This window comes from Oreochromis aureus, linkage group 8 (assembly GCF_013358895.1).
Source record: "Oreochromis aureus strain Israel breed Guangdong linkage group 8, ZZ_aureus, whole genome shotgun sequence".
Classification (NCBI taxonomy): Eukaryota; Metazoa; Chordata; class Actinopteri; order Cichliformes; family Cichlidae; genus Oreochromis; species Oreochromis aureus.
The window spans coordinates 15873768-15896503 of NC_052949.1; the positions used below are offsets into that span (position 1 = coordinate 15873768).

At 39.6% G+C, this 22736-nt stretch overlaps 1 protein-coding gene across 1 annotated transcript in view; it reads right to left on the reverse strand.

Moving 5' to 3' along the window:
- Window positions 1-12897, reverse strand: part of LOC116329820 (protocadherin-15-like) — a 209712-nt gene extending 196815 nt beyond the window's left edge. The window contains exon 1 of the mRNA XM_039616856.1: window positions 12767-12897. The gene's annotated coding sequence lies outside the window, so the exon portion shown is untranslated. The remainder of the gene's footprint in view (window positions 1-12766) is intronic.
- Between the last annotated feature and the right edge of the window lie 9839 nt (window positions 12898-22736).

The window sequence follows — 22736 nt, forward strand, 5'->3', positions numbered from 1 at the left end:
GTCATAGCAGCTTCAATTTCACTTAGTCAGATACTTTTTTTTTTTTTTGGAAAAACTCCAGCTAACAATGAGTGAGCTTGCAACAGAAGCCACACATAGACGTGCGCTAGTTGGGTTCCAAAATGAGATATTAAACATTTAAACATTCAAAAGTGGTACCTGCTTTATACTGTAGCTAATTGTTCAGAGTCCCTATTCACTGCTTAAACAAGAAGAAGAGACGATGGTTTTGGTTTTCCGTTAATATTTTTGTGTCCCTTAAATTAATAAATTGTATATTTTTATGTTTTTCTTTATTTAAGTCTGAGAACATCTTGTATAAAACCAGAATGATGAGCTATATCATCATGCTATAAAGAGTTTAAAATGAAACTCTGAAATGTATTTACAAACTACTTTTGGTAAGTAATTGAAGACAAAAAGACTAAACAGCTAGCATAAATTTATAGCCTGTAAAATGGGAGTCTATAGGAAGGAAACCACTGTCACTCATTGTAGGGCATACATGGAATGACATCTATCACAAGGAAATGTCTACTGGGCTGTGACAGACATCTATGATGGAAAAAAAATGTGGGTTGGAATTCTTCTCTGTCTGCAGTGTTACATTTTAATAGGCTATATGTTTCCCTGAAAATTCAAAATTCATTCACTTCAAGGCTACTTCTGTCCATTTTGTTAACAGCAGGTATTCAGGAGTAATGGACACATTTATAACGCGTTCTTGGAAGTAGCTGGCATGGAATCAAACCCATATCACTGTTAGCTCCGACCAGGGCTCTCCATTCTCAGTGAATTCCCTACATTAAAATTTCAGACTTATATAACCTGCCTCTGTCAGCCTAGTGAACTAATTCCTACCCTCGCTGTGCAGGCCTGACATACTGCCCTGGAACAGGCTTGCACGCAATCCACAGCTGCCAACACTGCTTAAACGTTGTCACCTGAGTCTAGCTGCAACGCTGCTGATCCAATGATCTGCAGAGCACTGATCGGCACACACGGGACTTGGGCGCAAAGCTCCGTTTCAGTCATTATTTCATAACTTATTAATGAAGTGACTGAATAAATTAGCAAATGTGTAATCCAGTGATTGCAGCTGGTGAAAGCAGATCCTGCGTTGTTATATGTTACACTGTGTTAAAGAAGATTCGGATCCTTGGTTTATTCCCATCAGAGTGTTTTAATAATTTGTGAGAATTTTTACACTAAACACTTGACAAACAAATGAAAAACAAGTAAGTCAACAATAATGCAAAAGTGCTGTTGTCTCAAAGAACATTAAAAAAAACCTCAACTGCTTTCTTAAATGAACATTGCCTTGAAAAACAAGGTCATGAGTATTATACGGGATAGCAACAGAGAAACACTTACCATCTTCAAAACACTTCAAATCTGACAGCTTTGTTAAATATTAACAACAGCGGGGAGAATGAAGAACGGACGGGGGAGAACACACGGGTGAACGGGTGAAAATAATTGGTCGTAAAGGTTTTGGTCGGTTTTAGGTTGTGGGAAAGGGGGCAGGAGAAAAACACAGAGGAGGGAAATAGGTGACAAACTAAGTGTTTGCGTTTTCAATTATCTGCTTAGTCACAGCGTGTTCATCAAACATACATCAACTCCTGTACATCAAAGAACATTAAGTTGCTAATGCTCTGAAAAAAGGGAAAAAAATAAATCCACTATGTTTTTATGTCGTGAAAACAAAGAAAGTATTGCCCCAGTTTGACATGACACAGCTGACAAAACGGCTCAGATAACAGTCTGCTGATCCTACTAAAATCTTACTGCTTGCCTGGGATTCCACTTGATGCTCAGTCGTGCCATATTGTCTTTCAAGAAAAGTCTGAAAGAGGCTCAGTTGAAGCTACTCATTATAATACATTATTATGTAAAGATATGTTAATTCCCAACAAGATGTTTTGTAATCTGGAATGTGGGGAATTTTGGCAGTAAGGGACTAAACAAAAGGTCCGCAACCTTCAAACTGCAAGGATTTTTAGAAGTTGCTGCATATTTAAGCTTGTTGTCAAGTCTCCAAAACTGGCATTTAACATGAATGGTTATGTCGGTCTGTCTTTCTCTATTTCCACAATTTGTCAATTTATGTTCTTGTGTATTACGTCACAAAAATTCTCTTTCCGTGACCTTAAAATATTGTAGAATTAATTTAAAATGTAAAACTATTCAAATTAAATCACCGGTAAGAATCTGTAAGATTCGGTGCTGAAGAAAGATGGCCAAGTTTATTTCAGCTTCTTTGTGTTTTTATTTGTTTTCTCAACAAAGGAACAGTCAAACTCCTAAATTATTAAAATTCATCCTGCAATGCGCAGCACATCAATTCCATGTTCTCAGTCCATTTGTCATCAGCATGTCCTGGTTCTTCAACGCGGTTGAGGGTCTGGCCTGGGGAACCTTACTCGTCACATACCCTGGCCCATGATTTGAACCTATTGCCAACACATCCAGCAGAGGTACCAGAATAGGGGCAAAACGTGATCTAAGTGAGTATGAGTGTAGCATGACTGTTGGTATTTCAGAAAATGCTGATCTATTGGGATTTTCTCACACATTCATTTCTCCAAGAAGCAAAATATCCAGTGAGCGGCAGTTCTCTGGGCAAAAATGTCTTGCTGATGAGAGAGATCACAGGAGAATAGCCAAACTACTTTGAGCTTACAAGAAGGTAATTACAACTAACTTAGAAGAGCATTTCAGAATGCACAACATGCCAAACCTTAAAACAGATGAAGCGCACCAGGTGCAGCTGAGGCTACAATTCACACAGGCTCAGCTGAAGATTGGAAAAATGCTGCCTGGTCTGAAGAGCCTGCGTACTGATTGTAGAATTAGGAACAAGATGAGTAAACAATATGAAAGCATGGATCCATCCTGCCTTGTAACAATGGTTTGAGCTTGTGGCAGAGGTGTAATGGTTGAGGGATCATTTCTTGGCACACTTTCAGCCCCTCAGTATCAACTGAGCGTTGTTAAATGTTACAGCCTCCCTGAGATGTGTCCATCCCTTTGTGACCACAGCGTACCCATCTGATGGCTGCTTCCAGAAGGATAATGCGCAAAGTCTCAAACCTCAAATAATCTCTAATTGGTTCAATCAAATGGCCTCCACAGTCACTAGATCTCAGTCCAATAGAGCAGATTTAGGGATGTGGTGTAATGGGAGATATCATGGATGTGCAAACCTGCAGCAATTGCTATCATGTCAATATGGACCAAAATCTCTGAGGAATGTTTCCATCACCTTGTTGAATCTATGCCATGAAGAATTAATGCAGATCTGAAGATAAAAGGGGGTCAAACCCAGTCTATACACACACATCTGTGATTAAAAAAGGTTTTATCTATTTTTATGTCGGCTGTAATTTAGTAGCTGGTCTCTTTAGGTGTACCTGTTGGACAGATCCAGGTTAGCTGGACCTCCATTTCCATCTGTTGTGTTGTGCCAAAATAACCAGTAGCAGCCCTTTCAGCTAACACTCCACCAGCAGAAGCAAATATGTGCAATTCCCTGAATGTCTAACTATTGATTTGACTCAAACCACTTTATTTACCACACAGGTCCAAATGAGTAACTGTTAAGGCGGCAACAGTATTACAATGTTTTCCAAAAGTAGCTGGAAAAGTTTATGAATTTATAAAAAGTGAAACTATTTTGAAGCCTCCGGTGATCCAGTTTGAACTTTTTCGGAACAAAACTTTGTTGCTGGGCAATATTTAGCCGACTACACGAAAAGGAGAGTGAGCAGTGAGGAAAAAAAAAAGACATGGAAGAGAGGAGGAAGAGAGAGAGAGAGATGGTGGAATCAGTTTGATGCCAAGAGCTGTGCGCTGACCCTGATTAAATGCCTCCCCTAACTCACTGGGACCACTGATAAGACCAATACACTCTGGGCAGTGTGCGCGTTGTGTGTGCGTGCATGTTCAGGAGCCAGAGCAGGCGATAAGGTGTGTCTACACATGTGCATGCAGAAGAGTGTGTGTGTGTGTGTGTGTGTGTGTGCCTATGATCGTGTGTGTCCCAACACCAATTCTCCTGTGTAAACATGCTGACCTGGCACAACACCAGTAGACACTTTGAAGTTGGCAATAGGCACTGTAATCTCCCTCCTTCTCTCTCTCACAGAGCCAGAGGGGAGACTTAACACTGGAAACCTTCTGTGGCTTAGCATGTGGCCGCGAACACACAGACGCCCACACACGCATACACAAAAACACTCTATTGTTGCAGATGGTTGTGTATTCTGTCCCTGACACACAGAAAACAGCAAATTAATCACCAATAAATGCATAAATAAATCACATCTCACTCAGACCGTGTGCTTTGTTTTATTTATGTCAGTTACTTTTTTTTGCAGATGTGTGTGTGAGTGTGTGTGTGTTTAGCTAAAAGTGACTACCACTCTGGAGCGTATCACACTACAGCCCCAGAGCATCTTCAGATCTTAAATGAGAAATGCTAACTTTCCAGCGCGATCATCTGTGACTGTCCAAATGCAGCAAATTCTCTGAGAAAGCAAGACTTCATCGATAATAGGTAATATATATATGAAGTGTTTGCCTTGTAATAAACAACACATCCTATACAGCATGTAATAATAATACATGAATGCATATCCTTCACCCTACAGAAGAGCTAAAAGAGTATCTGAGGCACAGCAGAGGGTTATGTTTGGAAGGGAATGCACAGCTGTTGAATTATTTATCTCTATCTATTAAAGATTTTCCAGATGCCTGAGTAAAAGGAAGTATTGCCTATGCTTACGGACAATATTTAAAGGATCACTGTTTAACCGTCCACAAATTTTCTGCTACTCTCACCACTCTTATAGTTATTTTCAACTGCAGCAGGCAGATATTTTCAGCAAACCCCCAGAAAACACAAAAAACCTCAGGAATAAGCATGCTCAGCATCTAAAACTGATACAGTTAGCAACTAACTAGTGAACACAACAGCTTTTGTAACTGTTGGATGTTTCATTAGCTTCCAGAAATCTAAGTTTACAGTGCTGTTATGTAAAGATGTATTGTTCACTACTTGTTTGTCCTCTCCCCACTGCCTAAAAAACAGTTATCGAAGGATGAACGTTACATGAATTACACTAAGGCATAGATCTCTGTGATATTAAGAATATTAATCTCACGTCACAAATAACGCATTTCACGCTGTGGCCTTTTAAAGTAGACCCTAAATACTCACCTTTGAATCTGGCAACTTTGAGCCAAGTTTCTGGCCAAGTGTCAACTTGATTTTTTGCTCACTTTTGGTCTCCACCCTCACAAACACGTAACTGATTTACTCTGATTGCTTACTACATCTGTGCGCCATGTGGTGTTGAGCAGACAGGATGAAGTATTCAGCCAGCTGCTGCTCCTGAAATGAACATCGATTACAAAGGTAAGGTGTGAAAAACCACAGCAATAAGTTTAAGTCTAAGATGCTCTGGAAAGCTGCAATGTCTGTATAAAATGCTATCTGCATTTGTCACCACCAGTGACACTTCAGTCATGGCATGTAGCCATTTTATCTTTTTGCCCAAATCAAAATATTGACTGGAACAGCTATAAATGTAACTGCATGTTAACAATAGAAAGTGTAAATATGTCATTTTGTAATTAACTCACTATTGAGTATCCTGTCAAATACGTCTGCTGACTGTCAGGGTTTATGCAAAGAAGCTGCAGACCAGACTCTCTGCAATTAGGTTCACCAAATGGTGATAATTTAATCCCTTACATATGGATGTATATCCAGGAGCCCATTTCTTTTATACTATTTCCTGTGAGAAATAATCATTTTATCGATGTTTCCTCTCAGTCTTGTCTATATGGCGTCCATTTACATTAATGTTAATGTGATCTACACTAAAATCTTCATCTTGTCCCTGAGATGCTGTTAGACTCAGAAATAAATGGGATTCTGACCTCAAATAACTGCTGCAGCTGTGTTTTGAGAACACTGATGAAAAAGGATGCCGCCCTAGGTGGATGCAACATGGGTGAAAGGCTGGTACTTCATTAAGTCATTGCCCATTGGTTATGTCCTATTTTTAAAATCTCATCCACACTAAAAAGATTGCTATTGAACTAACTGTTGTTGGTCATGTATCATTGCATCAATATGTCAAATTATGAGTAAGTATCCACACCGGAGGTGGTGAATCCACGTAGGAAACATTGTAGCGTGTCTACCATGTCTAAGACTCATTGACAAATTCTCTCTAAATTGCGTCCAGGACTGGAGAGCTTTAGGAGCCCCTGATCAGATAGAAAGCTACTCAGGGTATTAAACTGGGGCAGGGGGTTCTCAGAACTTTTACCACACAGGATTAAAATTAGTTTTATTTAATCTCACCCTGAGACTCACACTAGTAAAGTTGCAAGTGCAGGAATCCATAACCAACAACTAAAAACTAATTTTTGACCCAGTTTAAGAAATTGCAGGTCTTGTGGGAACTGATATCTGGGGTGGGACATTAAGGTAAGCATGACAACAACTACATCTGAATTCGCTTGGCTTGTTTTTCCTTTTCTTTACTCTTTTTGTTTGCGTTTTGTTTTGCTTAAAAACCCTCCTTGCCTGTTAGAATTAATAAAAGGGGTTGCTTGTTTTGCACAGTTCAATCAAATTTGCAACACCCTTCATAAGTAATATACAAAATGAAAATTTGGCCACAAAGAAAATAAGTTCGACAGCTTTTGCTAATTTGTCTCTTTGTTTCTCCTGCCTGCGTTGCCAGATATGCAGATTCCAGGCAGTGTTTTGGCAAGCTGGCAGATAATCCTGTTAGGCACAATCAGCTTGGTTGTATTGTTGAATATAAACTCAATCTTTCAGACAGAATAACAAAATGTCAATAAGGATCAGCACATCTGCACTGAAGCCGGAGCATAACAATTGAAGTCGGGCAAAACTTTACCCAGTGTGAAGTGCCCACATAAGAATAAAGCAAATAAGCTCAAGTAAACTCTTGCTTGCGTCTTTGTCTTTATTGCTGTGAATAAATAAAACATTCACAGAATAGACTGGCGTCCAATATGCATTTCATTATGTTGGGCACCATGTTTGATTTCTTCATAAGCGTGCTGCCAGCAGTGAGTTTTCTGTATTCTCCGCTGACTGCACAGCAATTAACTGTTGTAGATCTGTTAGAACTGTCTGAAATCATAAATAGCTATTTCTTACTTAGCATGTGATAATATACACTCACTGTCCACTTTATTAGGTACACCTTGCTAGTGCTGATTCAGAACCTCTTTGTCTTCAGAGGTGCCTTAATTCTTTGTGGCACAAATTCAACAAGACTTTGATCCATATTGACACAACAGCATCACGCAGCTTCTGCCAGTTTTCAGTAACACATCCATGTGAAACTCCCTTTCATCCCTGAAGGTGCTCTGTTGGATTGAGATCTGGTGACTGTGGAGGCCACAGTGAACCTGTTGCCATTTTCAAGAAACCAGTTTGAAATTATTTGAGTTTTGTGACATGGTGTGTTATTCTGCTGGAAGCAGCCATCAGAAGATTATTACATTGTGGTGACAAAGGGACATTCAGGTAGGCTGTGGGATTGGATTCTCAGTTGGAACTATGGGGCCTAAAGTGTGCCAAGAAAACATCCTGAACACCATTACACCAGCAGCAGCCTGAACATTTGATAAAAGGTAGGATGGATCCATGCTTTTGTTGTTCTGACCGTACCATTCTAATGTGGCAGGAGAAACTGAGACTCTGTATATCAGAGAGTTTTTTTCAGTATTCTGTTGTTCAGCTTGAGTGAAGTTCAGCCTCAGTTTCCTGTTCTTCCTGTTTTGACAGGAGTTCTGCTGCTGTAACCCATCTGCTTCAACATGCTGTGTATTCAGATATGCTCTTCTGCATACCTTGGTTGTAACATGTAGTAATTTGAGTTAGTATTGCCTTCCTATTAGCTCAAAGTCTGGTTATTCTCCTCATATGTCTGGCATCAACAAAGCATTTTTGCCCAGAGAACTCCAGCTGGATGTTTTTTCTTTTCTGTAAACCCCAGCGATGGCTGTGGGGAAAATCCCAGTAAATCAGCAGTTTCTGAAATACTCAGACCAGCCAGTCTGGCACCGACAGCCATGCTGCATTCAAAGTCACTTAAATCATCCTCCTTCTTCATTTTGATGCTTGGTTTGAACTTCAGCAGGTCGTCTTGACCATGTCTACATATCTAAGCGCACTGAGTTGCTGCCATGTGATTACCTGATTAGATATTTTTCTTGAGGAGCAGTTGAAGAATTGTACCTAATGAAGTGTGGCGTATAAACCAAAAATGGTTTAGATTTGCTGCAACTACTCACGTGTGCAGATGCCAGACTATATCAGAGAGGCTATATCTATAACAGCTTATTGTGTGCATTATGCCAAATATATAATACCTCCCAGCAAACAACTGTGTTTGAAAGAAGCACTGAAAATGAGTCCTGTTGAACAAAAGAAACAAATGCACAAGCTCTTTTAATCATGGGGTGTATTTAAAAATCATTTGTAGACATAGAAATTGGATCCAGTCAACTGTTAATACACAGGCACTGAAGAGAGTATAGCACATTCACAAAATCCCTAATAGGATCTGGTAGAGAACATATGCTTTTGATATACACAAGGAATTGGTGAATGTCTCCAAAGGCTGCACATACCTCTACACGCGCATAGAAACTGCAGATCTCAGCAATATGAATAGTCAGACCTGCTTACACAAGTGTGGCTAATTCAATATGACATCTTTCTAATAGGTAGTCTGGCCACTTGGGGGGGGGGGCTAAATGCAGAGTGAGCAGATATTACAAGTGTGAGGTGTTGATGTAAATAAAACTATAATAATAAGGCTTTTTTGCAATTATAGTTAGTGCTGGAATTAATAAAGGGAATCAAAAGATTAAGCCCTTCTAGCCCTCGCAAGAAATTGGGACGTAACAAAACCATCCCACAACGCCCTGTTTGGAAATAAATCAGATGATTAAGTCACACTGCTATCTGTGTCAGTTATGATCAAAGAGAGTAAGAAATCACGATGCAGTAACTGCAACTGTCTTATACAACCCCTCTGTTTGCTGAAACATGTAGGCAGAACAGGTGTTAGTCTAAGAATTAGTCTTGCTTAAGGAGTGGTGTGAGTCGGGCACAAAAAGTGAAACGGTGCTGGTGCATGGATTGAAACATTACAATGAAATGCAAATATCCGTTTGAGCATTTAAGTGAAGGTCGTGAAAGGTGCTTTTTAAAATGCACCGATGTTTGGAGGCATACTCTCCTGTCTTTACGAAAACGGAACTTAAGAGCCAAAATATCCTTTGACACAGGGAAAGGTGAGGTGCACGACGAATGAGGGTGCTAAACCCAGACGTTCATTCCCAGTTGAATGTGACAGTTTAATCAGTCCAGATAATTCCCAAACTCCAGATAATTACCATTTACATGTTGGTAGGCTGCGCAAGGTCAAAAACCTTCTGTGATGAAATCTTAAATGAAGAAGTGGAAACTTTGAGGTTAAACCTTTTGACCAAAACTGTGGTTAAGGTGTGAATTTAAGACAGCTGCCGGGGTCGGAGTATTTTTAAGCATTTTATTGATGCTGGAGTGCGTGATACTGTTGGTGGAGCATTTCCAGGTGTCTGTAATGATATGAGTGTAAAGCTCTTACACCTATGAGAAACTGTGTAGAAATCAGCATAACCAGTTGCCCTCCATATGCATCTGTTCCACACTAAACAACAAACTGGTCTCACAACTGCTGTAATGACGAAATTCAGGCACACTGCCAGGTGAAAAATGGCAGCACAGTGGTGTAACGGTTAGTACTGTTGCCTCACAGCAAGAAGGACCTGGATTTGAATCCACTGGCTGGCTGAGACCCCTCTGTGTAGAGTCTGCATGTTCTCTACATGTACTCTGGCTTCCTCCCGCAAGTGCATAGATGTGAAAGTTAGTATGATGTATGGATGGCTGGATGAATGGCAGCAATCTAATAAGCTATTAATGTGAAGAATGTGGTGCAGCCATTCTAACACAGACCTTTGACAAACAGCGAGCAACAGCTGCTGGAGATGGTGGTATCAAGCTCAAACACCAGAGACCGAAACATTTCCCATAGACGATCACATTCTTGAGATCCATTTGGCTTTCTGCTTCATCATGTGTGAAATTCATGTTGGTACCATATGAAACATTTTCTACTGATTTTTTAATAGCTCCTCTCAAACTTTTGACATTTAATGCATTTTTAATAGCTCAAGTCAAAAAAAAGTTCTTTATTGCAGTGGATTGTACTGTACAGAGCCGAAGAACAAAACTCTAAGATCTAGATCCGTGATACGATGACATCACCTCGCATTCGTGTCAAAACAAGACAACTGAAAGAGATAAGCACTGGGAGTAGCACGACTAACGTAGCACACCTAATTGTGAACCTTGGGATTCAGAGCAGGAGGAGTTACCTTGCCAGAAGGTGTGTTTGAATTTTCGGAGTCTCAAGGACCCCCGATTGAGAACCACTGCAAAAACTGGACGGAAAGCATCAATTAAGTATCGCCAGATTTGAAATGATAATCCCTCAACTCAGCAGAGCTTTGTCTCTCTGACAGCACAGAAGAGCTTCTGTCAGTCAAATCACAAAATACTCAATGTCTCAATGTCTAGACCAGGTTACTTGGAAAAGACATGCTTATTTTCCTCAACAGTTTGAGAAGACACTTGTAAAACAAAAATAGATTTGAGCAAAAAGTCTAAAGGTAAAGATCACATTAACATTTTTAGGACAACAAATATTTGTGCTTAATTGAATCTGTGCTTAATTTTTTCTACACCTTAATTCGAACACAAGAACAATGACGTGTTTTAGCCAGTGTAAGAATTAAGATTTAAGCAGTAAACACATTTTATTTCTAATATGTGTGTTGCTTTCTCATGATTTTTGATGATTTAAGCAAGGCAATTGCAATGTAAGGTTAATGATCACAGTGTAAGTGCTAAACTAAAATAACTGAGTTAAAAATAAAGAAAAATATTTATTTGGGGGTATTTTGGGGGGAAAATGTGAAGGAAGAATGAGGCTTTGTTAAATGGAGAGGAGGTTAAAGTAAATTTGTTCTGCACTAATAAGTAACTAACTCAACAACAACAAAACACACAGTGAAACATGACTTCATAGAAAATCTCCCATTTGTAGGCAAGGACTAAGCCACAGTTATTTAAATCGAAGTCCTGGTGCCTCTGTCATCCAGCGTGACTAACAGGATTTGACATGGTGAGGAGTGGATGGGTCCCAGGTTCACAAAACACATTCTGTCTGTCTGACCCTCTCTTCACACATACACACACACACCTGCCTGTGTGTCTGCGTATTTACAGGAAGCCACACGAAAGCAATGCCACATAATCCACTGAGTACACTGTTACACAGCCTCTTACTTGGCTTCACAATGGCACCGCAGCAATTCTGTTTTTTTGTCATTATTGATTGCCTACCTCTACCTGTGTGTGCCAGCTACTCTCATACATGACTGAGCAAGAGTCCCATAATACAAAGGTTAATATGATGACACGGGATTAGGTTTATTATGGAATTATGGGAGCATCATAATGAAGCTTAAAAGAAAAGAAAACCCCACAAAACCATATTGTACCTGTTACACACACTTTACATCACTCCTAGCTCATGCCACCTCTGACTTTCTCCCCTGGCTATCTGCTTTGTGTTGAGGAGGCGACAGCTTGCAGTAATTTAAAGTAATCGGATGATTCTCTTTCTTTTCATAATCCGAGACACACAGGCTGCTGTGAGGTAACCTGCTTTGGACGGGACCGCTGCAATAGGCAGTCGACAGACAGCCCACGTACTGTAGCGTGGACGCTCTACTTGTTGAAAATAAATTACACTCTTTCAGACGGCATGAGAGCGATCTCTTACAAGGTAGTGTCGGAAACACCGCCGCTCTGTTAGAAAAGTGACTTACAGACCACGTGGTTAGGATGGGTTTTTAACCTCAAGACCAACATAAATAGAACTTAATTCACTTTATCCACCTTAAACGCGTGAAAAAAATACCCGTAAACAAGCATGGTGCTGGTGACAATAAAGAAATTATTAAAATTTACTATTACTCTTGTTAAGATCACAGCTACGGGATCATAAGCAATAGCTCGGTGATATATGAACTAGACTAAAGCTCTGGATTGCTTATAAATATGTAGACTGGTCTTGAATAAAGCCGACGTCAGTTTACTAAACCAGCATTAATAATCCCATCAGCCAGTTTCAGCACCACGGACAGCGAATCTTCTCACTGGTCCATAAACACAGTATTCAAAGTACTATATGATACTGTGTTATGGACTTTTTTTTCAGTGCAGGTGTCATATTATGCCTGTAGTCGTAAATCTGCCTTCTTTCCCCCCTATTTTGGTAGGAGAAGCGATGTTTTGTCTCCACACAAATGCATATTGCTTCATCTCTACCAAAAATAAAAAGAAAGAAAGAAAGAAAGAAAGAAAATATACCCCTGTGGAGGGGTTTGAACTGTGTGGGTTTATAATGCTCTGGAAATAGAAGCAGCAGCCAGGAGCAGAGCAAATACATGAAACAGAAGCGGTGCCTTTGGGTGACTAAAGTCACTACTACACACACACACACACACACACACACACACTATAAGTCAGAGATGTTTCAGGCAGTAAAGTAACACGGGCTCCGACTGGATGCACTGTACGACTTACCTTGTCGTCCTCGTTGAAGCCATATGTTTCACACACAAATCTACTTTTCCGCACACTGTTGCTGTCTGTGGGCCGCGGTAACACACAGCCCGGTGGAAAAAATCCAGGAAATAACATCCACACAACTCATCCACCCGCCTCGGTTAAGGACTGACCCCACTTTTGTGTGTGTTGAGGGAGGAAGAAGAAAATTCCGTTGCCGGTCCCTTCAAGACGAGAGAAACATCGAGTAGTTTATTTTCAATTCACAAAAAAGAAAGAAAAAGAAAAAGAGGAAGAAAAAGAAGCGATGCTCTTCATGCCATGCTCTTCGCCTTCGTGCGGTAAAGATAGTCTTCCTCTGCTCTAGTCTCCCTTAGTTTAAGTCCCCAGTGTGGGAGTCACAAGATAACTACGAGCTCTGTAGGAGAGACAGAGTAACAGTATATGTGTTCTAATGTTCTCCCTTGCTTTCCCAGCCAAAAAGAGGGAGAGAGAGGGGGGGAGAGAGAGGGAGGGAGAGGGAGGGAGACCGAGCGACACCAGCTGAAGGAAGAGAGAGGCGATGCGCAGTCAGAGAGAGAATACTTGTCTTATGGTAGCTGTGCAAGTACCGCAGGAGCAGCAAGCGGCAGAGATGGTGATCGGTGCACCGTCGGTGCGCCGTAATCTAATTATCTCAACGGCAAAAAGCGCCCGGATTAGCGGGTGGTTGCTCTGCTGTGTCCCGCTGCTCTGCTCTGGTCTTTGCGTCGCATGGCGGAGTGGGAAGCATAGGAGCACTATCAGACTATCCTATCAAATTTTAATTAGTCAGTACTCTCTCATACTCACGCACTTAAAAAAACAAAACAAAAACAAAAAAACAAAAAACAGCAAATGACAGAAAGAAAGACACAAATAATCATTCGAGACAGCTCATCACTTTCCTGCCCTGAAATTAAATGCCTTTTATTTGGATACTCAGAGGTAAAAACAAACAAAAATCGTCCTGATTACGTTTTTGTTTCTTTTGGCATTGCAGCAAAGGTCATTCTACAGGTGCGCGGTTTCATATTAAAAAGGCACACCTTGCCAACTGTGCAGGACCGGGTGAACTTTAATTCCCTACGTGCATTGTGGAAAGAGACACCAGTTAACCGCTGGATTTCATGCTTCTCTGGAGTATCAGTTTTTGAGAGCTGACTGCTAATTTGTTTCTTTCACTGTTCCAATACTTGCAAAGTCTAATTTCAAGAAGTCACCTTGCTCAGTTCTCCGTAATAACACCTTAGACATGTTCTTTTAAGTAAGCTAAGTAATGCTGCAGATCTCACAAGACACCACATTAAATACAATTAGGATACAGAAAGTTGACATTAAACATTATCCTGGCGTTGTACATTAAACTTTATCATCATTACATTCACAGTTACTCCAGCAATGGCACTCCCCAATGGCAGTGGTCTCTCCTGGACACACAGTGCCGCAGCAACATTGCAAAAACTGCTTAGCAAAGCATAACAGAGCTCAAAGAGCTGTTCAATAGTGCAAGGGGACTCCAAAGGTCTTGTCCTGTTGCACAGGGCCACTCAAAAGTGCCTTGAGGCAAAGCTTGTTGTGAACTGGTGAACTGGTGCTGTATAAATAAACAAGTTGAAATGAACTGTATAAATTTCTAGTGTATAAAATAGCAGTGAAGTCTATGGCAATTGAACATATTATCATTTGTTTTACATGCATGCATGCAAAGATAATTCAGCAAGTACCCTTTGAACAACACATTTATAGTAAGGCAGCAAAATGGAAAAAGACCTTAAAATTGCACATAAAAGAGTGCTCCACCAGTTAACCATCATTTGAATGGCACCATCAAACTCGTGATAGGCAGATTAAAAAAAGTGGGTTCAGAAAAAACAGACTAACTACTCTTCATTTTCAAAATTTGACCTTCACTTTACCCACAATACAATTCAGCCACGAACAGCTTGTTCGGATATTCATGTACATTAAGATTAGTATCAGCTAAAATAGCCTGAAGTCACTATCCTCATGCAGAGATCTGGTAAGGTCACATCTTTCTAACTCCCACACCCACAGGTTTTTTTTTTTCAGTTTTTTTTTTTAAACATGGCCCCACTACTTGAGGTATTTTGCACAGCTTGCTCTTTAACCATAAAAGACTTCATGTGGCTTTTCTTTTTTCTTGGTTACAAATACTGTAATACTTCCCAAGACCTGTAAACAGACTTTGATGTGCAAACTCGGAGGAAAAACAAATACAGTGCCCAAGAAAACGACTCAATGCATACTATTAAAGATTTCACGCCACAGGTTACCTACCCTTTATGTCTTTGTATGAGGAAGTAGCTCCATACAGAAACTATAGACTGACCCTGCTATAGAAATGAATCCCTGAACTGCTAATACACTACTACGCTTGACAGTAACATGATACAGAACATCAGCAAATGTTGCTTAACTATTTCCAAAATACTTCTAGATAAAAGTTTTACAAGCCTATATAACATGCAGTGTTTCTAATAAAAAATTCTGTAGTTTCAGTCTTTTTACACAGGAGGGGCTGCAGAATGCTGCTGGCTAAACTTGCTCATTTTAAAAGAGTTTCTTTGCAGATACAGAATGTAGATTCAAGAAGCATAACCCAACTCCTGCAGAATCTCTGTAAAGACTTTATAATTAATCTTGAGTGAGGGTTAATCAGTCTCTAAAGAAAATCCACCTCTGCACCTCACAACATCCTTATAATATAACAATTATTCTCAACCCACTGATCGTTTCACTCCTCCCCCACTTTGTTTTTTTTTTTTTTTTTAAAGATGACTTCACAGGCAATGACAAAGGGTTGTTTATTTTGTGAGTCATTGTCCTTTCCTCAAACTGCACACTGGCACTTGAAAAAAAAAAGGAAAATATATCAGCATAGCAGTAGAAATGGGCTACCTGAAGACAACAAGTGTAAACACAGACTTCATTTAGCCAGTGTCTAGTCTGTTTGCTCATCTGGACAGAAAAGAACAGTAAGCTGAAAGAAGGGGATCTAAAACTGAGTAATCCTTAATAATCAAGCTTCACCGCTATGTTGTTTAAATTGTGCAAGTGTTTAGAAACTGTGAGCAAACTGTTAAATAGCTTGTCTTAAATAGGCTACATTTGAACCTATTTAAGATAATAATTGCTACAAATGATTGATTATCGAATAAAAAAACCAAACTGCTTGAATGCCACTTGCTCAAATTATAATTTAGAATTTACTCTGATATCTTGAAAAGGTACAGGTTAGCTTCTGTTGGCGCTGCAATATGAAATTCACATGTTGTTGTCATTCTGTAGCACAAAATATAAGTTACAGCTATGACACGAGTTCATGAGTGCACTAGCTTGTGTTGCTTCATAGAGGTCAGATTTTAAATCACAGTAATTTAAGCACTATTTATAATAGAAATATAAAGCTGATAGTATTTTTTTTTCACCCTTAAGTAACATGTTGCATGGAAAGTAGAAAAAAAAAAATCTATAATCACCACGAGACAACTTCAGGATGTGGACCAGCAGGCATAGACCAGGATAAAAGTGCACCTCAGTTAAGAACAGATTTGGCTCCTGGCTTTATATTTGACTGATAAAACAGGAGATAGGAAGAGTGACAGCTGTAAAACAGAAACAATCTGCTTGTTTCTTTTATAGTGCATCTTGTAATTACCTTCCTTATTTATTAATTTGATGAAAAAGTCAGAATATGATGAATGTGCTAGACATTCTGTGATTCTTCACAATAACTGTAACAGCCATGTACTGAACAGTGAAAAAAAAACAAACAGAAGTGGCCCTGTTGGGTATGAATTGATGTGAAAGCAGTTACAGAGTTTGGCCACTTTAAATTGAAATCTGATTACACAAATTAAAAGTTTCAAATCGCTTCCAGTAAAAGGGGTTTGCCATCAGAGGGCCAGGCCAATTATAGCCCCACACCACTGTGATCTTACCTGTGTGTCCATCTGCTCCGCTCTGCTCTTTGGGATTACATCAAATCCTATTGAGCTCATGGGACAGAAGCCAAGATCAGCAGGCCTGAACCAATCATTATAAACCACCAGCACAAGAGAAGTTTGTCTTTTCTAACAAAGCACAATGTAGCTAACAAGGAATGATCATTATGTGATTATTAATGCTCAGCTGAGTGAGTATAATAGGTAGATATTTTAAAGTGCCGTTATGGAAATAATAAGTAGTGCAGCATGCGGTGCACAGTCAGGAGAGTCAGGTGGCTAAAGATACTGTCACATAACTGCTTGAGCACAACTGATTTTTAATACTGATCCATACAGATGAAATTCTCTTTCCAACCTCAACTGTAGTGCAGACTAAAGTTGCACATCCAGGATAGATGTAAATTTGAAACGCATATCAAAATGGTACCTTTTAATTTTTCTTATAAAAATTCACTCAGATTATTAATCTTAGCTCAAGAACTCTAACTTCTCTTAAAACACTCCTTTTTCTCATTGAGTTTGGTCTAGCTTTAATGGATTTTCTCAAGAAAACACCAATAAAAGAAAAAAAAAACAAAAAGAAGAAAAATAAACATGAACAAAATGAATAATCTTTATTTTAAGGTAAGTCAGTTTCAACTGAAATTTGTGCCATTTCTGTATTGGTAGTGAAGCCAAGTTAAAAATTCCCAGTAGAGTAGCTGACCACAGGTAACACTGGCTCCTCTTTTGTTTACATTGTACATACATGGAGATGCAAATGCAAATTGAATAAAAAAAAACACTGAAGAAGACAACTTGTAAAGAATTTTAAATCATGATTTAAAATTGCAAGTAATTCGCCTCTGTAAATATTTTATGATGCAACAAATGTTCATTTTTCTCAGACTCAAAGAAAACAAAATGGCTTTTTTTAGGTGAGTGAGAAAAAATTGTACAAATAAAACCTTTTTTTAAAGAATCAAAGCCCCACAGGTACATTTGATGTGTTGGATTCATATCAACTGTTCTGTTTTTCACCTTGGGTTTTATTATCGTAACTGGACATTGTGGTATATTTGCACCCGTCATTTCCATCCCAGACATTTGGCACAGATATGTGCATATTAGTAGCATGCTGCTTTATCATTAAACATTATAAACTCTACTTTTACTAGAGTACTTTTGATACAGTATTAAGGAAATTGTTGATTAGAAATTATTATCTTAATATGTATTGCTCATTATTTGCTGTAGCACATAATAACTGTGGTGAATTTTTACATAATTAAACACAAGACTACAAGTTTTTTATATTGTTTTTATAGCTAACACTTTTAAATTCAGAATATATTTAAATTCACGTGGGTTCCCTAATCTAAAGCCCCCATTTAAAGCTGCCTTGTCGCAGTTAACAAACCCGAGTCAAGATTTATGTGTTTAAGCTTCAGAAAACTGGGGATATATGAGATCTGCCTCGTTTATATTGAACTGCCTTAGAGATATTCAAGTATATTTATTAAAACATAAGTTTCCTCAAAGCTGAAAACTAATGCATTGCCACAACTTGCAGTATAATTTTTCGCTGATAGAGCTTTTAGGTGTATAAAGGATTACACAGAATTTCAACTGGCCCCATTTAGCACCCTAAATGATGCATTATAACACTTCCGCAACATAACATAGTAGCTAACTAGCATTTTAATACTCTAACAAAATGAGAAAGAGTCTTGGATATAATCTGCAGAGCAGTGTCCTTCGCAGGTTTCAAGGTCCACAAACTTTAAGTTTAACCGTGAGGGAAAACCACCGGACCAATGTTTTTCTGAGACAGTTTTTTTAATCGTTTCGATTGTAACTACTGTAGTCAAAATAAGACTGCTATTCCCTCACACAGCATACATTTCCAGCCTTCAATGAAAAGCCAGAAGCAATTACAAGCAGGTAAGACCTCTGCAGAGAACAGACGACATCAGTGACACTTATTATGTCAGACACAGCATGACAGGGGCAGCTGGGTTGCAAAGTGGCTTGCAACTGCATATATGACATTCCTAGAAGTGCACCTGTTGATTTGCTGTTATTAAGGCCAAGCTTGATTTTTTGGCCTGAACTCAAATGTCACTATATTCTAGAAAGACTTCACTTAGGGTTTTGCAGAATAAGACATATAAATATGCATTCTAATGATGGATATGCGTTATATGTTAATAAAATCTACCATTTTGTAAGACAGACAGCATTTCATTATCTAGCAGAGTGGGAAAAGTCTCAAATTTAAGTCTTTAATCCAAAACAGACCGAGGTCACGCACAGGGACTTTGTTAGATAAACAGTCCCAACAAGAAGCAGGCAAGAGGTACAGATAATAAACTTACTAAGTCTATACATGAGGAAGTCTATCAGAAACCACAGACAGTATAAAACTTGGAGGTGGCTACCATGACGTCACCAGCCTTAAATTTGATTCTGAAGCCTTGAAATGACTGTTTGACTTGTGATGAAAGTCGCTGGCCAATGAGCATGTAGTTTGAGAGATAATTGTCAACTCTGAATCATGGTATGACCAAAAGAGAATTGATTTTTTTCTCATTTTAATATTCAGCTATTTTTATCTGGTGGTTTTCAGAGAGAATTCAGGTTTTTAGGTACTTACACAGTGGCTTAATCTTTCCAACACAGAGCTACATCTTTGGGTTTTACTCTCTAACAGTAAAACAGGAAAAAACAGGGGACACAAGAAAACAGAACAAACAATGAGAAGGCGGCCTGAAAGCTCGACAGCTACGTTGAACAAAGAGACAAGAGAACTAGACAACAGGGGAGTAGTAGGGAGGTGATTCATTAACTGGCACAAGAAAAGAGCGAAAAATAGAACAAAGGTGAGAAACAGAACTGTGTGTACAGCTGGTTTTCAAAATAAAGCAGGAAGTCAAAACAGAAGCCTCACACTCTGGCAAACTATTTTGGATTATTGCTTTAAAGAATCCCTTAGACACACAGATGAAACCAAATTACCCATATTTCCTACAACCTATATCCACTTCTATAACAGAAACAGCATTATTTTCCATCTAAATCATCTTAAAAAATGTTAAGCAACATATGCAGCATATGCTGAGGCGATTACCACGTCAGACAGCAAGATATTACCACACAGAAAGGGGAGAGAAAATAGAAAAAGAGGAGCAACATGAAAGAGAACACTATATTTATTCTGCCCGCCGCCATTAAATCCATCTCGTGCTGGAGCTCTTCCTGGTTCATTTGGTAGAGCAGATGTTAATAGCTTAACAGGGCTTGGCAGTAAGTGTTTAATTAGGTCTGGGGAAAAATGATTTATTAAACACATCTGGGCTTATAAAATAACGCTCTCTGGACTCTGTCTTTTACGACTCCCACGCTGGAGCTCACTCTCCAAATTCTCCACCACCACTTATTCCCACCTGAAAATATAACTGTCTGTTTTAGCTTGAGCTTTCAGACTTGACAAAAACAATCCGCTGAAGCACAGTACGTCCTGTAGTGATGTCACTTCTCCTGAAGGGAGCGGGGAACAACAGCACCTAGTGGGAGGAAAGGCACAGCGGGGAGTGTGTCACTGACGATCAAGCGGTGCAGTACAGTTTTAGTGTCGCGGATTACTGGGATTTGTGCATGTCGCCTGCCTGCTCAGACCACATCAAAGCCACATGGTGCTAGGTGCACTTCTGTTAGGTCCTTTTAGGGATGATAGCTTTGACTTTGATAGTTTCCTCACACAAGCGTGCAGAAGATAGAGCTTTTTATCTCACAATGTGAATGTGTGGCTGCGGTGAGAGTGACCACACAGAGCGCTTAGCCTGGACAGTGATGGACGGATGCGGTTTCTGCAGGTGGCCACGTACTTCATGCAGATCAGAGATTGACAAGTGGAAAACCCCATTTAATTTAATTTAATTTAAGATCCTGTATATTTGCTATAGCTATTTTTTTTCCAATTTCCTGATATTAGGTGTTTGCCAGACAGTTTTTGGCTAATCTTTCCACCATAAACCTGTCATCCTGTCATGGCACACATTCTGTTTTGAATTACAGAAAACCAGATAGCTTGATTGACTGTAGCTTACACTAGCTGTTACAAACTCATGTCACATAGGCCAAGAGGCAGGCCCGGCAATCACCCACTGGTTGCTAGGGAAACAAGACAATTCCCTCATTGGCTGCGAGTGGTTGCTGACAGTACCTGTGAAACTGTAACAGAGTAACAGCAGTAAGTGACCCTCCTGGTAACCGCCAAGTAAAAATTTGTTTTCCCAGACACATTTTTGTGGGTGATTTCTTGCTGTTGCTAGGTGAAACTGATCTCAAAGAGGTGCAGTGCTATGTTGAAAATCACCATGCAGTTGCCTTGATTGCTAGCATATTGTAGTTGTAGCTGCCATTGTGGAAGACTTGTCTTCAAATACCTGTGAACTATTTACTAGAAGGGTATACACTTTTTTCTAGTGACTAATCTTGCTAGGTCTCTAGGTCTGTGTGTCAGAAGTCTTAACGAGGTAAAAAGAAAGAAAGAAAGACAAACTACATAAAGACATTTGATGCGTGGCTACAGCTACTTGGGTGATCAGCTGAATGACAGATTGGACCAGAGGACCAACAGTGAAGCCGTGTACAAGAAGGGGATAAACAGACTCCTTACTTACTGAAGAAGTTCAGATCCTTCAATCTGTGCAGCAAGATGCTGGAGATCCTCTACCAGTCTGTGATAGCGAGGGTCATCTACATTTCTGTTCTCTGCAAAGCAGTGGGGGTGAGGGTAGAGGGCAGCATCAATGCCAGAAGGATCAACAAACTAATCCACAAGGTTGGAACCATCACTGTCCAGAATCAGAATCTGGAGTCAGAGAGAAACAGGAGGTCACTGAAAAAAAAAAAACTGCAGATAACCCACGTCACCCGGTGCATTCCACACTATCGAGGCAGCAGAGCTCCGACTCCCTCAGACTTATTTAACCCTGCTGCCACAAAAAACGCTTCAGGATATCAGTTCTACCATTCTCCATAAAAGTGTACAACAGCTCTCCTTTTTGTGACAGCTGAACAAGTCAGTCAGGAAATGATCCCACACTAAATTCTGTATCAGCCCTTCCTGATGTTGTTTCTCAGATTCATAGTGTGGATGTTATTTATTAATACATGTGCACTAATGCTTTTTATAATTCTTTTTTGCACAATCATTAATAAATAACAAACTTTGACTGCCATTCCTGTCTGTTTGCAGCAAAGAAAACATGACAAGAGTAGCTAACGCTTGCCTATGAGTCATTCTGAATTCATCGAGTACAATGGAATATTGTATATTCTACCAAATGGGCAGGGCAGACGTCTATGCCGACTGGCCATAGCTGCTAAAAATGCAAACAATGGCTGTGACAACTTATGGGACATGTTTATTGTATTTCACTACAGCTTTCGACATGTGAAATGTCAAAAAAAGGGAAGTCGATGTGCAATAGCTAGTCGTCAAAATCTGCAAAGTGCATGCAAGTGTTTCCTTAAGCACTGTACAAAGCGGGCTATCCTGCTGAGAGCAGCTGCCATCGTGACTGAAAGATATTCATTGATTCTGGCTTCACTGCACAGTTTGACACATGGTCTAAACGCTGTTTCAAAAGAACCATGTAAGTGCAGGTTTCAAAGGAAACAGGGGCCTAAATACTTCCGTTGAGAAAACCCTTAGAAAAGCATCAGTCTAGGTGTTATGCACCTCAAAGTCTTGATTTGCACTGAGATGATATCATTTCTGTTGGTTTTATTGGTCCGTTTTTGTGTCGTGTAGTGTGTTTGCTGATTCGGGCATATTTAATTTACACCAATTAAAGATTTTCAGAGAAAATGATGAATCTATACCAGAAAGAGCCTGGAGGACAGCCAGTTAAATCAGCCTGGAAACTAATAAATGGTGCACATTTCTTCCCTAACGAGACCAGATGGCAACACTAGAGACTCAAACTTGCTTATGTGTATGTATATTTAAT